The sequence below is a fragment of the Heptranchias perlo genome, chromosome 26, assembly GCF_035084215.1.
Source record: "Heptranchias perlo isolate sHepPer1 chromosome 26, sHepPer1.hap1, whole genome shotgun sequence".
NCBI lineage: Eukaryota > Metazoa > Chordata > Chondrichthyes > Hexanchiformes > Hexanchidae > Heptranchias > Heptranchias perlo.
Genome location: NC_090350.1, coordinates 2,114,422 through 2,129,114, shown reverse-complemented (window position 1 = coordinate 2,129,114; position 14,693 = coordinate 2,114,422). Strand labels below are relative to the sequence as shown.

At 47.9% G+C, this 14,693-nt stretch overlaps 1 long non-coding RNA gene across 1 annotated transcript; it reads right to left on the bottom strand.

Annotated features, from left to right (window-relative positions):
* Positions 1 to 100: 100 nt before the first annotated feature.
* Positions 101 to 14,113, bottom strand: LOC137342482 (uncharacterized). The gene is made up of 3 exons (XR_010967273.1): positions 13,989 to 14,113; positions 8,288 to 8,393; positions 101 to 115 (listed from the first exon to the last, which is right to left on the bottom strand). It is a non-coding gene; the product is annotated as an uncharacterized lncRNA (long non-coding RNA).
* Between the last annotated feature and the right edge of the window lie 580 nt (positions 14,114 to 14,693).

The following is a 14,693-nucleotide window of genomic DNA, read 5'->3' as shown; positions in this document are numbered from 1 at the left end:
GACAAATCCTCATCCCTGGAGGCAGTGACCTTCACCAGGAATCCCAGCTCCTCCCCCAGAGGGCAGTCTAGTGGTGTGGGCACCTGCTGAGGACTCTCTCCGCATCCTTGAAACTCTGTGGGCGTAAGTGAGAAATGGGGACATTGGAACATACAGACTGTCGTTCAGCAGCTGTGACTGGTGTTCTCAAGGGATGTATAAAATAGAAGGTATCCACTGAAACACAGAGCGCATCGTCAACTGAGTGCGAACTTGAGAAATTGGTGAGGGGGAAGAACAGTGAACAGAGAGGAGGAGCTCGGAGAGACCTGGAATAAAAGGGTCGGTTAATCAGGTTAAGTAAACAGTAAGTAAATTAATAATAATCGAGTATCTAAAGGGAGTTTAGAAAAATAAGGTTTCTAAATATAATGGATGGGCCGCTGAGACCCATTGCCTGCAATTCCTGCCCCATGTGGGAACTTCAGGACGTTTCATGTGTTCTGGAGGGCCACGTGTGCAGGAAATGCCTCCAGTTGCTCGAGCTCTAGGTGAGGGTTTCTGAGCTTGAGGGGCGACTGGAGTCACTGCAGAGCATGAGGGAGGCTGAAGGTTTCCTGGATCGTCCGTCCCAGGAGGTGGTCACCCCACAGACACAGAGACTTCAGGATAGTAAGTGGGGCCATCGGAAAGGGCAGGAAGAGGCAGGCAGTGCAGGAATCGTCTGGGTGTGTGGCCACTCTCAAACTGGTATTCAGTGAGGGTGACGACACCTCGAAGGAGTGCAGTCCTGAGCATAGCACCGTGGGGCAAAGGACTGCACAGGGGGGCACAGTGAAGTGTAGAGATGCAGTAATCACAGGGGATTCGATAGTCAGGGGGACAGACAGGCGCTTCTCTGACCGCTGACGTGAATCCCACATGGTGTGTTGGCCCCCTGGTGCCGGGGTAAAGGACATCACTGCGAGGGTGCAGAACATTCTGAGGTGGGGGGGGGGGGAGAGGAATGGCCACAAGTTGTGGTCCATGTGGGAACCAATGACATCGGAAGGAAAAGGGTCTTGCGGTCAGAGTTTCAGGAGCTACGGAGGAAGTTAAAAAGCAGGACCTCAAAGGTAGTAATCTCTGGATTACTCCCAGTGCCTCGCACTAGTGAGGATAGAATCATAGAATCATAGAAGTTACAACATGGAAACAGGCCCTTCGGCCCAACATGTCCATGTCGCCCAGTTTATACCACTAAGCTAGTCCCAATTGCCTGCACTTGGCCCATATCCCTCTATACCCATCTTACCCATGTAACTGTCCAAATGCTTTTTAAAAGACAAAATTGTACCCGCCTCTACTACTGCCTCTGGCAGCTCGTTCCAGACACTCACCACCCTTTGAGTGAAAAAATTGCCCCTCTGGACCCTTTTGTATCTCTCCCCTCTCACCTTAAATCTATGCCCCCTCGTTATAGACTCCCCTACCTTTGGGAAAAGATTTTGACTATCGACCTTATCTATGCCCCTCATTATTTTATAGACTTGTATAAGATCACCCCTCAACCTCCTACTCTCCAGGGAAAAAAGTCCCAGTCTGTCTAACCTCTCCCTGTAAGTCAAACCATCAAGTCCCGGTAGCATCCTAGTAAATCTTTTCTGCACTCTTTCTAGTTTAATAATATCCTTTCTATAATAGGGTGACCAGAACTGTACACAGTATTCCAAGTGTGGCCTCACCAATGCCCTGTACAACTTCAACAAGACATCCCAACTCCTGCATTCAATGTTCTGACCAATGAAACCAAGCATGCTGAATGCCTTCTTCACCACCCTATCCACCTGTGACTCCGCTTTCAAGGAGCTATGAACCTGTACTCCCAGATCTCTTTGTTCTATAACTCTCCCCAACGCCCTACCATTAACGGAGTAGGTCCTGGCCCGATTCGATCTACCAAAATGCATCACCTCACATTTATCGAAATTAAACTCCATCTGCCATTCATCGGCCCACTGGCCCAATTTATCAAGATCCCGTTGCAATCCTAGATAACCTTCTTCACTGTCCACAATGCCACCAATCTTGGTGTCATCTGCAAACTTACTAACCATGCCTCCTAAATTCTCATCCAAATCATTAATATAAATAACAAATAATAGGAATAGGAAGATAAGGCAGGTTAATACGTGGCTATAGATATGGTGCAGGAGGGAGGGCTTCAGATTCCTGGGGCATTGGGACTAGTTCTGGGGCAGGAGGGATCTGTTGAAGATGGACGGGTTGCACCTCAACAGAGCTGGGACCAATATCCTCGCGGGGAGGTTCACTGGTGCTGTGGGGGAGGGTTTAAACTAATTTGGCAGGGGGATGGGCACCAGGATGTAGCATTAGAAAGGAGAAACAATGTGAACTAAGGATTGGGAGAGACAGATAGCCCTAGAGTAGGAAATAGTACAGTATTAGGTGGGATCAGACTAAGAGAGAATATGAGAAGGTCTAAGATAGGTTTTCAGTGCATGTGTGTAAACACACGAAGTGTGGTAAACAAGGTTGGTGAGCTGCAGGCGCAATTATCAGCCATGATCTGATTGAGTGGCAGAGCAGACTTGAGCGGCCGTACGACCTACTCCTGCTCCTATTTCTTATGTTCTTAAATAGCCACATGGGAATATGATGTCATGGTGATAACAAAGACCTGGCTCAAAAAAGGGCAGGATTGGAAACTAAATATTCCTGGATACTAGGTGTTCAGGAAAGATTGATTACGGAGAATATTGCAGTGCTGGAGAGAGAGGATGTTCTGGAGGGGTCAAGGACAGAATCTATTTGGTTAGAGTTAAGAAACAATAGAGGTGCCATTACACTACTGGGTGTATTCTATAGGTCACCAACTAGTGGGAAGGAGATAGAGGAGCAAATTAGCAGGGAAATTACAGAGAGGTGCAAGAACTATAGACCAGTGATAATGGGGGACTTCAACTATCCGACTATAGACTGGGATAGTAATAGTGTAAAGGGCAGATAGGGGGAGGAATTTCTGAAGTGTGTTCAGGAGAACTTTCTTGATCAGTATGTTTCCGGCCCAACGAGGAAGGAGGCATTGCTGGATCTAGTTCTGGGGAACGAGGTGGGTCAAGTGGAGCAAGTGTCAGTGGGAGAACATTTCGGGAATAGTATCATCAGGTTTAGATTAGTTATTGAATAGGATACCCGGACTTCAAGGGTTAAGTTACGAGGAGAGATTACACAAATTGGGGTTGTATTCTCTGGAGTTTCGAAGGCCAAGGGGTGATCTGATCGAAGTTTATAAGATATTAAGGGGAACAGATAGGGTGGATAGAGAGAAACTATTTCCGCTGGTTGGGGATTTTAGGAGTAGGGGGCACAGTCTAAAAATTAGAGCCAGACCTTTCAGGAGCGAGATTAGAAAACATTTCTACACACAAAGGGTGGTAGAAGTTTGGAACTCTCTTCCGCAAATGGCAATTGATACTCGCTCAATTGCTAAATTTAAATCTGAGATAAGATAGCTTTTTGGCAACCAAAGGTATTAAGGGATATGGGCCAAAGGCAGGTATATGGAGTTAGATCACAGATCAGCCATGATCTTATCAAATGGCAGAGCAGGCACGAGGGGCTGAATGGCCTACTCCTGTTCCTATGTTCCTAAGCTGCAATCTAGAGTAAAAATACTTAATTGGAGGAGGGCCAATTTCAGTGGGATGAGAACAGATCTGGACCGGGTAAATTGGAATCAAAGATTGGCAGGCAAATCTGTAATTTGAACAATGGGCGGCCTTTAAAGAGGAGATGGTTCGGGTACAGTCTAAGTACATTCCCACGAGGGAGAAAGGGAGGGCAACTAAAGCCAGAGCTCCCTGGATGACAAAAGAGATAGAGAATAAGATGGAGCAGAAAAAGGGGCGTATGGCAGATATCAGGTTTATAATACAAGTGAGAACCAGGCTGAATATAGAAAGTTCAGAGGGGAAGTGAAAAAGGAAATAGGAGGGGCAAAGAGAGAGTCTGAGAATAGACTGGGGGCCAACAGAAAAGGGAATCCAAAAGTCTTCCAAAGGCATGTTAACAGTAAACGGGTAGTAAGAGGAAAGGTGGGGCCGATTAGTGACCATAAAGGAGATCTACTCATGGAGGCAGAGGGCATGGCCGAGGTACTAAATGAGTACTTTGCATCTGTCTTTACCAAGGAAGAAGATGCTGCCACAGTCTCAGTAAAAGAAGAGGTGGTTGAGATACTGGATGGGCTAAAAATTGATAAAGAGGAGATACTGGAAAGGCTAGCTGTACTTAAAGTAGATAAGTCACCTGGTCCGGATGGGATGCATCTTAGGTTGCTGAGGGAAGTAAGGGTGGAAATTGCGGAGGTACTGGCCATAATCTTCCAAACATCCGTAGATACGGGGGTGGTGCCAGAGGACTGGAGAATTGCAAATGTTACACCCTTGTTCAAAAAAGGGTGTAAGGATAAACCCAGCAACTACAGGCCAGTCAGTTTAACCTCGGTGGTGGGGAAGCTTTTGGAAACGATAATCCGGGACAGAATTAATAGTCACTTGGAGAAGCATGGATTAATAAAGGAAAGCCAGCACAGATTTGTTAAAGGCAAATCGTGTTTAACTAACTTGATTGAGTTTTTTGATGAGGTAACGGAGAGGGTTGATGAGGACAATGCGGTTGATGTTGTGTATATGAACTTTCAAAAGGTGTTTGATAAAGTGCCGCAAAATAGGCTTGTCAGCAAAATTCAAGCCCATGGAATAAAAGGGGCAGTAGCAACATGGATATAAAATTGGCTAAGTGACAGGAAACAGAGAGTAGTGGTGAACGGTTGTTTTTCGGACTGGAGGGAGGTGTACAGTGGTGTTCCCCAGGGGTCAGTGCTAGGACCACTGCTTTTCTTGATATATATTAATGACTTGGACTTGGGTGTACAGGGCACAGTTTCAAAATTTCCAGATGACACAAAACTTGGAAGTGTAGCAAACAGTGAGGAGGATAGTGATAGACTTCAAGAGGATATTGACAGGCTGGTGGAATGGGCAGACACATGGCAGACGAAGTTTAATGCAGAGAAATGCAAAGTGATACATTTTGGCAGGAAGAATGAGGAGAGGCAAAATAAACTAAATGGTACAATTCTAAAGTGGGTGAAGGAACAGAGACCTTTGAAGGTGGCAGGACAGGTTGAGAAAGTGGTTAAAAAAGCATCCGGGATCATGGGCTTTATAAATAGAGGTATAGAGTACAAAAGCAAGGAAGTTACGTTGAACCTTTATAAAACACTGGTTCGGCCACAACTGGAATAGGAACATAGGAACAGGAGTAGGCCATTCAGCCCCTCGTGCCTGCTCCGCCATTTGATAAGATTATGGCTGATTTGTGATCTAACTCCATATACCTGCCTTTGGCCCATATCCCTTAATACCTTTGGTTGGCAAAAAGCCTATCGATCTCACATTTAAATTAGCAATTGAGCTAGTATCAATTGCCGTTTGTGGTAGAGAGTATTGTGTCAATTGTGGGCCCCGCACTTTAGGAAGGATGTGAAGGCCTTAGAGAGGGTGCAGAAGAGATTTACTAGAATGGTTCCAGGTTTGAGGGACTTTAGTTACACGGATTGACTGGAGAAGCTGGGGTTGTTCTCGTTGGAACAGAGACGGTTGAGAGGAGATTTGGTCGAGGTATTCAAAATCATGAAGGGTCTAAATAAAGTAAATAAAGAGAAACTGTTCCCATTGGCGGAAGGGTCAAGAACCAGAGGAAAAAGATTTAAGATGATTGGCAAAAGAACCAGAGGCGACATGAGGAAAAACATTTTTTACGCAGCGAGTAGTTATGATCTGGAATGTGCTGCCTGAAAGGGAGGTGGAAGCAGATTCAATCGTGGCTTTAAAAAAGGAACTGGATAAATACTTGAAGGGAAAAAATCTGCAAGGATACGGGGAAAGAGGGGGGAATGGGACTAACTGGATTGCTCTTACAAAGAGCCAGCACAGGCTCGATGGGCCAAATGGCCTCCTTCTGTGCTGTAATGATTGTATGATTCTGTAGGGACATAGAGACAAGTCCATTGTGTGGTTGATAAAGTGCTACATAATAGACCTGTTAGCAGAATTAAAGCTCATGGGGTTAAAGGGACAGTGGCAGCGTGGATACAAAATTGACAAAGGGACAGAAAGAGCAACCCCTCAGATAATGAAGCAGTCCGTGCCAGCATGCAGCAAGACCTGGACAACATCCAGGCTTGGGCTGATAAGTGGCAAGTAACATTCACGCCAGGCAATGACCTTCTCCAACAAGAGAGAGTCTAACCACCTCCCCTTGACATTCAACGGCATTACCATCGCCAAATCCCCCACCATCAACATCCTGGGGTCACCATTGACCAGAAACTTAACTGGACCAGCCATATAAATACTGTGGCTACAAGAGCAGGTCAGAGGCTGGGTATTCTGCGGCGAGTGACTCACCTCTTGACTCCCCAGAGCCTTTCCACCATCTACAAGGCACAAGTCAAGAGTTTGAGGGAATACTCTCCACTTGCTTGGATGAGTGCAGCTCCAACAACACTCAAAAAGATCAACACCATCCAGGACAAAGCAGCCCGCTTGATTGGCACCCCATCCACCACCCTAAACATTCACTCCCTTCACCACCGGCACACAGGATGCACTGCAGCAACTCGCCAAGGCTTCTTCGACAGCACCTCCCAAACCCGCGACCTCTACCACCTGGAAGGACAAGAGCAGCAGGCACATGGGAACAACACCAGCTGCACGTTCCCCTCCAAGTCACACACCATCCCGACTTGGAAATATATCGCCGTTCCTTCATCGTCACTGGGTCAAAATCCTGGAACTCCCTTCCTAACAGCACTGTGGGAGAACCTTCACCACACGGACTGCAGTGGTTCAAGAAGGCGGCTCACCACCACCTTCTCAAGGGCAATTAGGGATGGGCAATAAATGCCGGCCTCGCCAGCGACGCCCACATCCCATGAACGAATAAAAAAGACTCGTGGTGAACGGTTGTTTTTCAGACTGGAGGGAAGTATACAGTGGTGTTCCCCAGGGGTCAGTATTAGGATCACTGCTTCTTTTGATACATATTAGTGACCCAGACTTGGGTATAGAGGGTATAATTTCAAAGTTTGCAGATGACACAAAACTTGGAAATATAGTAAACAATGTGGAGGATAGTAACAGACTTCAGGAGGACAGAGACAGACTGGTGAAATGGGCAGACACATGGCAGATGAAAATTTAACGCCGTGAAGTGTGAAGTGATGCATTTTGGGATGAAGAATGAGGAGAGGCAATATAAACTAAATGGTACAATTTTAAAGGGGGTGCAGGAACCTGGGGGTGCACATACACAAATCTTTGAAGGTGGCAGGACCAGTTGGGAAGGTTGTTAAAAAAGATGAGAACCTGGGCTTTATAAATAGAGGCATAGAGTACAAAAGCAAGGAAGTTATGCTGAACCTTTATAAATCACTGGTTAGGCCTCAGCTGGGATATTGGGTTCAATTCTGGGCATCGCACTTTAGGAAGGATTTCAAGGCCGTAGAGACGGTACAGAGGAGATTTTCTAGAATGGTTCCAGGGATGAGGGACTTCAGTTATGTGGAGAGACTGGAGAAGCTGGGGTTGTTCTCCTTAGAACAGAGAAGGTTGAGGGGAGATTTGATCGAGGTGTTCAAAATCATGATAGGTTTTGATAGAGTAAATAAAGAGGGACTGTTTCCAGTGGCAGAGGGGACTGTAACCAGAGGACACAGAGTTAAGGTGATCGGCAAAGGAGCCAGAGGCGACATGAGGAAACATTTTTTTACACATCGAGTTGTTATGATCTGGAATTCACTGCCTGAAAGGGCGGTGGAAGCAGATTCAATAATAACTTTCAAAAGGGAATTAGATAAATACTTGAAGGGAAAAACTTTCCAGGGTCTCTTTCAAAGAGCTGGCACAGGCACAATGGGCCGAACGGCCTGCTCCTGTGCTGTGCCGACTATAATACACAGAAAGAGGAGGAGGCCATTCAGCCGCTCGAGCCAATTCCGCCATTCAATTAGATCACGGCTGACCTATATCTGAACTCCATTTACCTGCCTTTGTTCCATAACCCTTGATACCCTTACCTAACAAAAATCTAACAATCTCAGTTTTGATATTTTCTGTTGACCCCCAACCTCAACAGCTTTTTGAGGAAGAGAGTTCCCAATTTCCACTCTCAGCACTTTTGTCAGGAAGTGCCCCCCCCCACCCACCCCGGGTGTCGGGGGTCTGTGAGTTTGACTTACCCAGCCTTAGGGAGAACTCGTAGAACCTCTTCAGCTTGCCAACTAGTGGGCGCACGGCATCCCATGCCTTCTGCTGCATCTGCCCATCACTTGGGTTCTGTATGGCCTAGAAACACAGGGAGAAAAATTTGATAGGACCCATTATTGGGCGCGGGTAACGGAATCCACTATTACCCTGCAGCCAATGGCTCCTGTGCAGGCAGGATGAAACTTTTGCAAGGCCTGAGGACTTACCTGCAAGCAGCGTTGGAAATCAGCGTTGACATGAGGATTCAATGCAATTCGCATTTTCCACCAGCTGGGACAGTCCCAATTTCTTAAAGGCAGGCTGTCTCTTCAAATCTCTTAAAGGTAGCTGGTAGCTGTTTTTTTCTAAAAATAATAGTCTGCTGTCTGCAAGGAGTCTGAACGGAGATCAGACATTGCACGCGTAAAACACAGATGCAGGTCTCATCCTTATGTTTACACACTGATGAGTTATGTGAAAACATTGAATAAAGGTTGCGCACTACTAAATCCCACATCCTCCAATCTGCCGATCTGAGTTAGTAACAGGCCTGCGAGAGTCCGTGCACCAAGATTCTCAGATGATGCACCAGAGGCCTTGGTGTAAGAGGTGGACAGAAGGAGGGACAGTCCATATCCGCAGTGGGGAGGGGGGGTTGCAAGAGGCCCTCCAGACATATACCCAAAAGGCAGTGGGAGACAAAGTCAATGCCAGGCATACAGCATCATGAACATGGACGCAGTGCAGGAAGAAGTTCAATGCTTTGATATGAGTGGTCAAGGTGAGTGAGGTCAACTGTCAAGTGGTGTCTCCTACCAACTGCACCACTAGCTGCATCCATTGCTCCACACACTACACCCCCATCACACCATCTTCAGCCAGAAGTGCCGAGTGGATGATCCATCTCGGTCTCCTCCCGATATCCTCACCGTCACAGAAGCCACCTTCAGCCAATTCAATTCACTCCACGTAATATCAAGAAACGGCTGAGTGCACTGGATACAACAAAGGCTATGGGCCCCGACAACATCCCGGCTGTAGTGCTGAAGACTTGTGCTCCAGAACTAGCCATGCCTCTAGCCAAGCTGTTCCAGTACAGCTACAACACTCGCATCTACCCGACAATGTGGAAAATTGCCCAGGTATGTCCTGTCCACAAAAAGCAGGACAAATTCAATCCGGCCAATTACCGCCCCATCAGTCTACTCTCAATCATCAGCAAAGTGATGGATGGTGTCGTCGACAGTGCTATCAAGCGGCACGTACTCACCAATAACCTGCTCACCGACGCTCAGTTTGGGTTCCGCCAGGACCACTCGGCTCCAGACCTCATTACAGCCTTGGTCCAAACATGGACAAAAGAGCTGAATTCCAGAGGTGAGGTGAGAGTGACTGCCCTTGACATCAAGGCAGCATTTGACCAAGTGTGGCACCAAGGAGCCCTAGTAAAATTGAAGTCAATGGGAATCAGGGGAAAACTCTCTAGTGGCTGGAGTCATACCTAGCACAAAGGAAGATGGTAGTGGTTGTTGGAGGCCAATCATCTCAGCCCCAGAACATTGCTGCAGGAGTTCCTCAGGGCAGTGTCCCAGGCCCAACCATCTTCAGCTGCTTCATCAACGACCTCCCCTCCATCATAAGGTCAGAAATGGGGATGTTCGCTGATGATTGCACAGTGTTCAGTTCCATTCGCAACCCCTCAGATAATGAAGCAGTCCGAGCCCGCATGCAGCAAGACCTGGACAACATCCAGGCTTGGGCTGATAAGTGGCAAGTAACATTTGCACCAGACAAGTGCCAGGCAATGACCATCTCCAACAAGAGAGAGTCTAACCACCTCCCCTTGACATTCAACGGCATTACCATCGCCGAATCCCCCACCATCAACATCCTGGGGGTCACCATTGACCAGAAACTTAACTGGACCAGCCATATAAATACTGTGGCTACAAGAGCAGGTCTGAGGCTGGGTATTCTGCGGCGAGTGACTCACCTCCTGACTCCCCAAAGCCTTTCCACCATCTACAAGGCACAAGTCAGGAGTGTGATGGAATACTCTCCAATTGCCTGGATGAGTGCAGCTCCAACAACACTCAAGAAGCTCAACACCATCCAGGACAAACCAGCCCGCTTGATTGGCACCCCATCCACCACCCTAAACATTCACTCCCTTCACCACCGGCGCACAGTGGCTGCAGTGTGTACCATCCACAGGATGCACTGCAGCAACTCGCCAAGGCTTCTTCGACAGCACCTCCCAAACCCGCGACCTCTACCACCTAGAAGGACAAGAGCAGCAGGCACATGGGAACAACACCACCTGCACGTTCCCCTCCAAGTCACACACCATCCCGACTTGGAAATATATCGCCGTTCCTTCATCGTTGCTGGGTCAAAATCCTGGAACTCCCTTCCTAACAGCACTGTGGGAAAACCTTCACCACACGGACTGCAGCGGTTCAAGAAGGCGGCTCACCACCACCTTCTCAAGGGCAATTAGGGATGGGCAATAAATGCCGGCCTCGCCAGCGACGCCCACATCCCATGAACGAATAAACAAAAATACCAACAAACTCTTTCCATCAGTACTCAATCAGATGCTTCCTCTCACCCTCATACATTACTACTGTTGCAAGCCGCCCACCCACAACTCACAGGCCACACTGGCAGCTATTCAACCATGACAGGTGCGTCACCCAGTCACACGTCCCGCTTTCTTACAGGAGAAGGTGGCGCATAACAGGAGGCAGCAAGTGGCAATGGCATTTAGCCCCTCGAGCCTGTTCCGCCATTCAATGAGATCATGCTGGATCTGTGACCTGATTCCATTTATCCACCTTAGCCCCATATCCCTTAATACCCCTGGTTCACAGAAATCTATCAATCTCAGATTTAACATTCACAATTGAGCTGGCATCAACTGCCGTCTGCAGAAGAGAGTTCCAAACGTCTCCCACCCTTTGCGTGTAACAGCGTTTCCTAACTTCACTCCTGCACGTCCTGGTTTTAATGTTAGGCTATGTCCCTGCACCCTAGTGTTCAAGTCTAGGAGAGTTCCAAAAACAGTTACAAATGTCTCGGCAGCCAGAAGCAATAATCCAGCCACTAGCCTGTAAATCCTGCATGGTCCCTTTAAATAGGCCAGTGTGCGGGTCCTCCAGGAACTCTAAGACACGTTCAGATGGTCGGGGTTAAGAGTTGAGCGTTAAGTCCCAAAATGGTGTCTATCACTTTAAATCTGCGTTGCACACTGATTGTATCCATTTTCTCCCTACTTTACACGCTTCCAGCGTTCGGTATTTGCCCATGTGCCAACTCCTAGACCAAGATGGTGTCCGGCACGCGTCACGCTCGCAACGTCCGTGCGCAGCCAAGACGCCATCTTGGATGTTCAACGGGCACCCACAGTGTTACCAGAGTTAGACTGACCAGCCTGGCAGTGTGGCTCCAGAGTTAGACTGACCGGCCTGGCAGTGTAGCTCCAGAGTTAGACTGACCGGCCTGGCAGTGTGGCTCCAGAGTTAGACTGACCGGCCTGGCAGTGTGGCTCCAGAGTTAGACTGACCGGCCTGGCAGTGTGGCTCCAGAGTTAGACTGACCGGCCTGGCAGTGTGGCTCCAGAGTTAGACTGACCGGCCTGGCAGTGTGGCTCCAGAGTTAGACTGACCGGCCTGGCAGTGTGGCTCCAGAGTTAGATTGACCGGCCTGGCAGTGTGGCTCCAGAGTTAGACTGACCGGCCTGGCAGTGTGGCTCCAGAGTTAGACTGACCGGCCTGGCAGTGTGGCTCCAGAGTTAGATTGACCGGACTGGCAGGCTAACCCAGCAAGTACAGTACAGTTGCTGCTAGTTCTGCTGCTCTGGAAAGATTACGGACAGCAGTGAGAACAACATGGAGCCTGTGAATCAGCTGCAGCTCCTGACAGTCACCAGACACAGACGTCTGGCAATAACTCACAGGGAGCTGGAGGGTTCTCAGGGTGTGAGGTTTGTTCGGGGGACTGGGGGACATAGGAACAGGAGGACATAGGAACAGGAGAAGGCCATTCAGCCTCTTGAACCTGTTCCACCATTCTCCACATCATGACCATTCAACTAGATCATGGCTGATCTGTATCTTAACTCCATTTACCCGCCTTGGTTCCGTAACCCTTAATACCCAACAAAAATATACCAATCTCAATTTTGAAATTTTCAATGTTTTTTTGGGGAGAGAGTTCCAGATTTCCACTCCCTTTGTGTGAAGAAATGCTTCCTGACATCACCCCTGAACGGCCTGGCTCTAATTTTAAGGTTCTGCCCCCTTGTTCTGGACTCCCCCACCAGAGGAAATAGTTTCTCTCTATCGACCCTATCAAATCCTTTAATCATCTTAAACACCTCAATTAAATCTCTCCTCAATCTTCTATATTTATGGGAATACAAGCCTAGTCTATGAAACCTGTCCTCATAATTTAACCCTTTTAGCCCCGGTATTATTCTGGTGAATCTGCGCTGCACCCCCTCCAAGGCCGATATATCCTTCCTGAGGGGCGGTGCCCAGAACTGAATGTCGTTCTCCAGATGGGGTTTAAACAGAGCTCTGCACATCTGTAATATAACGTCCACCCCTTTGTATTCCAGCTCTCCTGAAATAAAGGCCAACATTCCATTAGTTTTTTGATCATTTTCTGAACCTGTCCACTAGTTTTGAGTGATTTCTGTACTTGGACCCCTAAATTTCTCTGCTCCTCCACAGTTCCGAGCTTCTCCCCATTTAGAAAATACCCTGATTTATCTTTCTTCAGTCCAAAGTGGATGACCTCACACTTCCCCATGTTGAACTCCATCTGCTGCAGTTTTGCCCACTCACTGAATCTATCAATGTCCCTTTGCAACTTTCTGCTCCCATCTACACTATTTACTTTGCCTCCTAACTCAGAGTCGGCTGCAAACTTCAGATACACGGCTCTCTATTCCTTCATCCAAGTTATTTATAAATATAGTGAAAAGGTGAGGCCCCAGGACAGATCCCTGGGGGTCACCACTAGTCACATCCTGCCTATTTGAATACATACCCGTTATCCCCACTCTCTGTCTCCTGCCTCCTAACCAATTCCCTACCCAAGCCAATAGGTTGCCTCCAATTCAATGCACTTTCATTTCTGTTAACAGTTTCTTATGTGGAACCTTATTGAATGCCTTCTGGAAGTCCATTTAAATAACATCCATAGACACTCCCTTATCTACCACATTAGTTACCTCCTTAAAAATTCAACTCGGTTCATTAGACATGACTTTACCCTTTACAAACCCACACTGGCTCTCTCTGATCAGCTCATATTTGTCCAAATGCTCAGTCACTCTATCCCTAATAACAGATTCTAGTAACTTCCCCACAATTGACGTGCTAGACTAATCAGCCTATATGGGGACGGGGGACTGGGGATGGAACTGGGGGCTGGGGAATGGGACTGGGACTTGGACAGAGAGTTTTTTAAAATTCATTCATGGGATGTGGGCGTCACTGGCGAGGCCGGCATTTATTGCCCATCCCTAATTGCCCTTGAGAAGGTGGTGGTGAGCCACCTTCTTGAACCGCTGCAGTCCAGGTGGTGAAGGTTCTCCCAGTGGGACAGCAACAGGGACTGTGCAGGTTTGGTGTTGGGGTCAGGGTCGGGGCTGTGCTCCACTCCAGGCTGAAACCTGTAACTCACCTGACGGATGTCTTGCCCAGCCCCAGTGTATACCTGGAGCTCGGCCAGAATGCCCCGAGCTTCCTCCAGGGCCGTGTTCACCTGGTTCCACACCCCAGCCTCTGCCTCTGTTGGCTGCGCATCTACAAAGCATAAAAAGACAAGAGCATCAGAATGTGGCCTGGTGCCTGACCTGAGCTGACCCGAGCCCATCTGAACTAAGCTGTACCGAACCAAAAACTGAAGCTAGGAGCATGGAAACAGGAGGTCATTCAGCCCCTTAAGCCATTCAATGAGATCATGGCTGATCTTTACCTCAATTCCCTTTACCCTCTATGTCACTAACCTCACAAAAATCTATCGATCTCAGTCTTAAAAGCTCCAACTGATCCCCAGCAACCACAGCTTTTTTGGGAGAGAGTTCCAGATTTCCACTCCCCTTTGTGAAGAAGTGCTTCCTGACATCACCCCTGAACAGCCAAGCTCTAATTTTTAAGATGATGTGTCAAACAGGGACAACCAAGACGAACCTTTACCAAACCCGGACTAACCTGGGCCAAACCAAGGCTAACATGGGCCAATCCCGCACTAACCTGGGCCAAACCAAGGCTAACATGGGCCAATCCCGCACTAACCTGGGCCAAACCTGCGCTAACGTGACTGAACTTTCAATAGTAACTTTCAAAATGGAATTAGATAAATACTTGAAGGGAAAGAATTGACAGG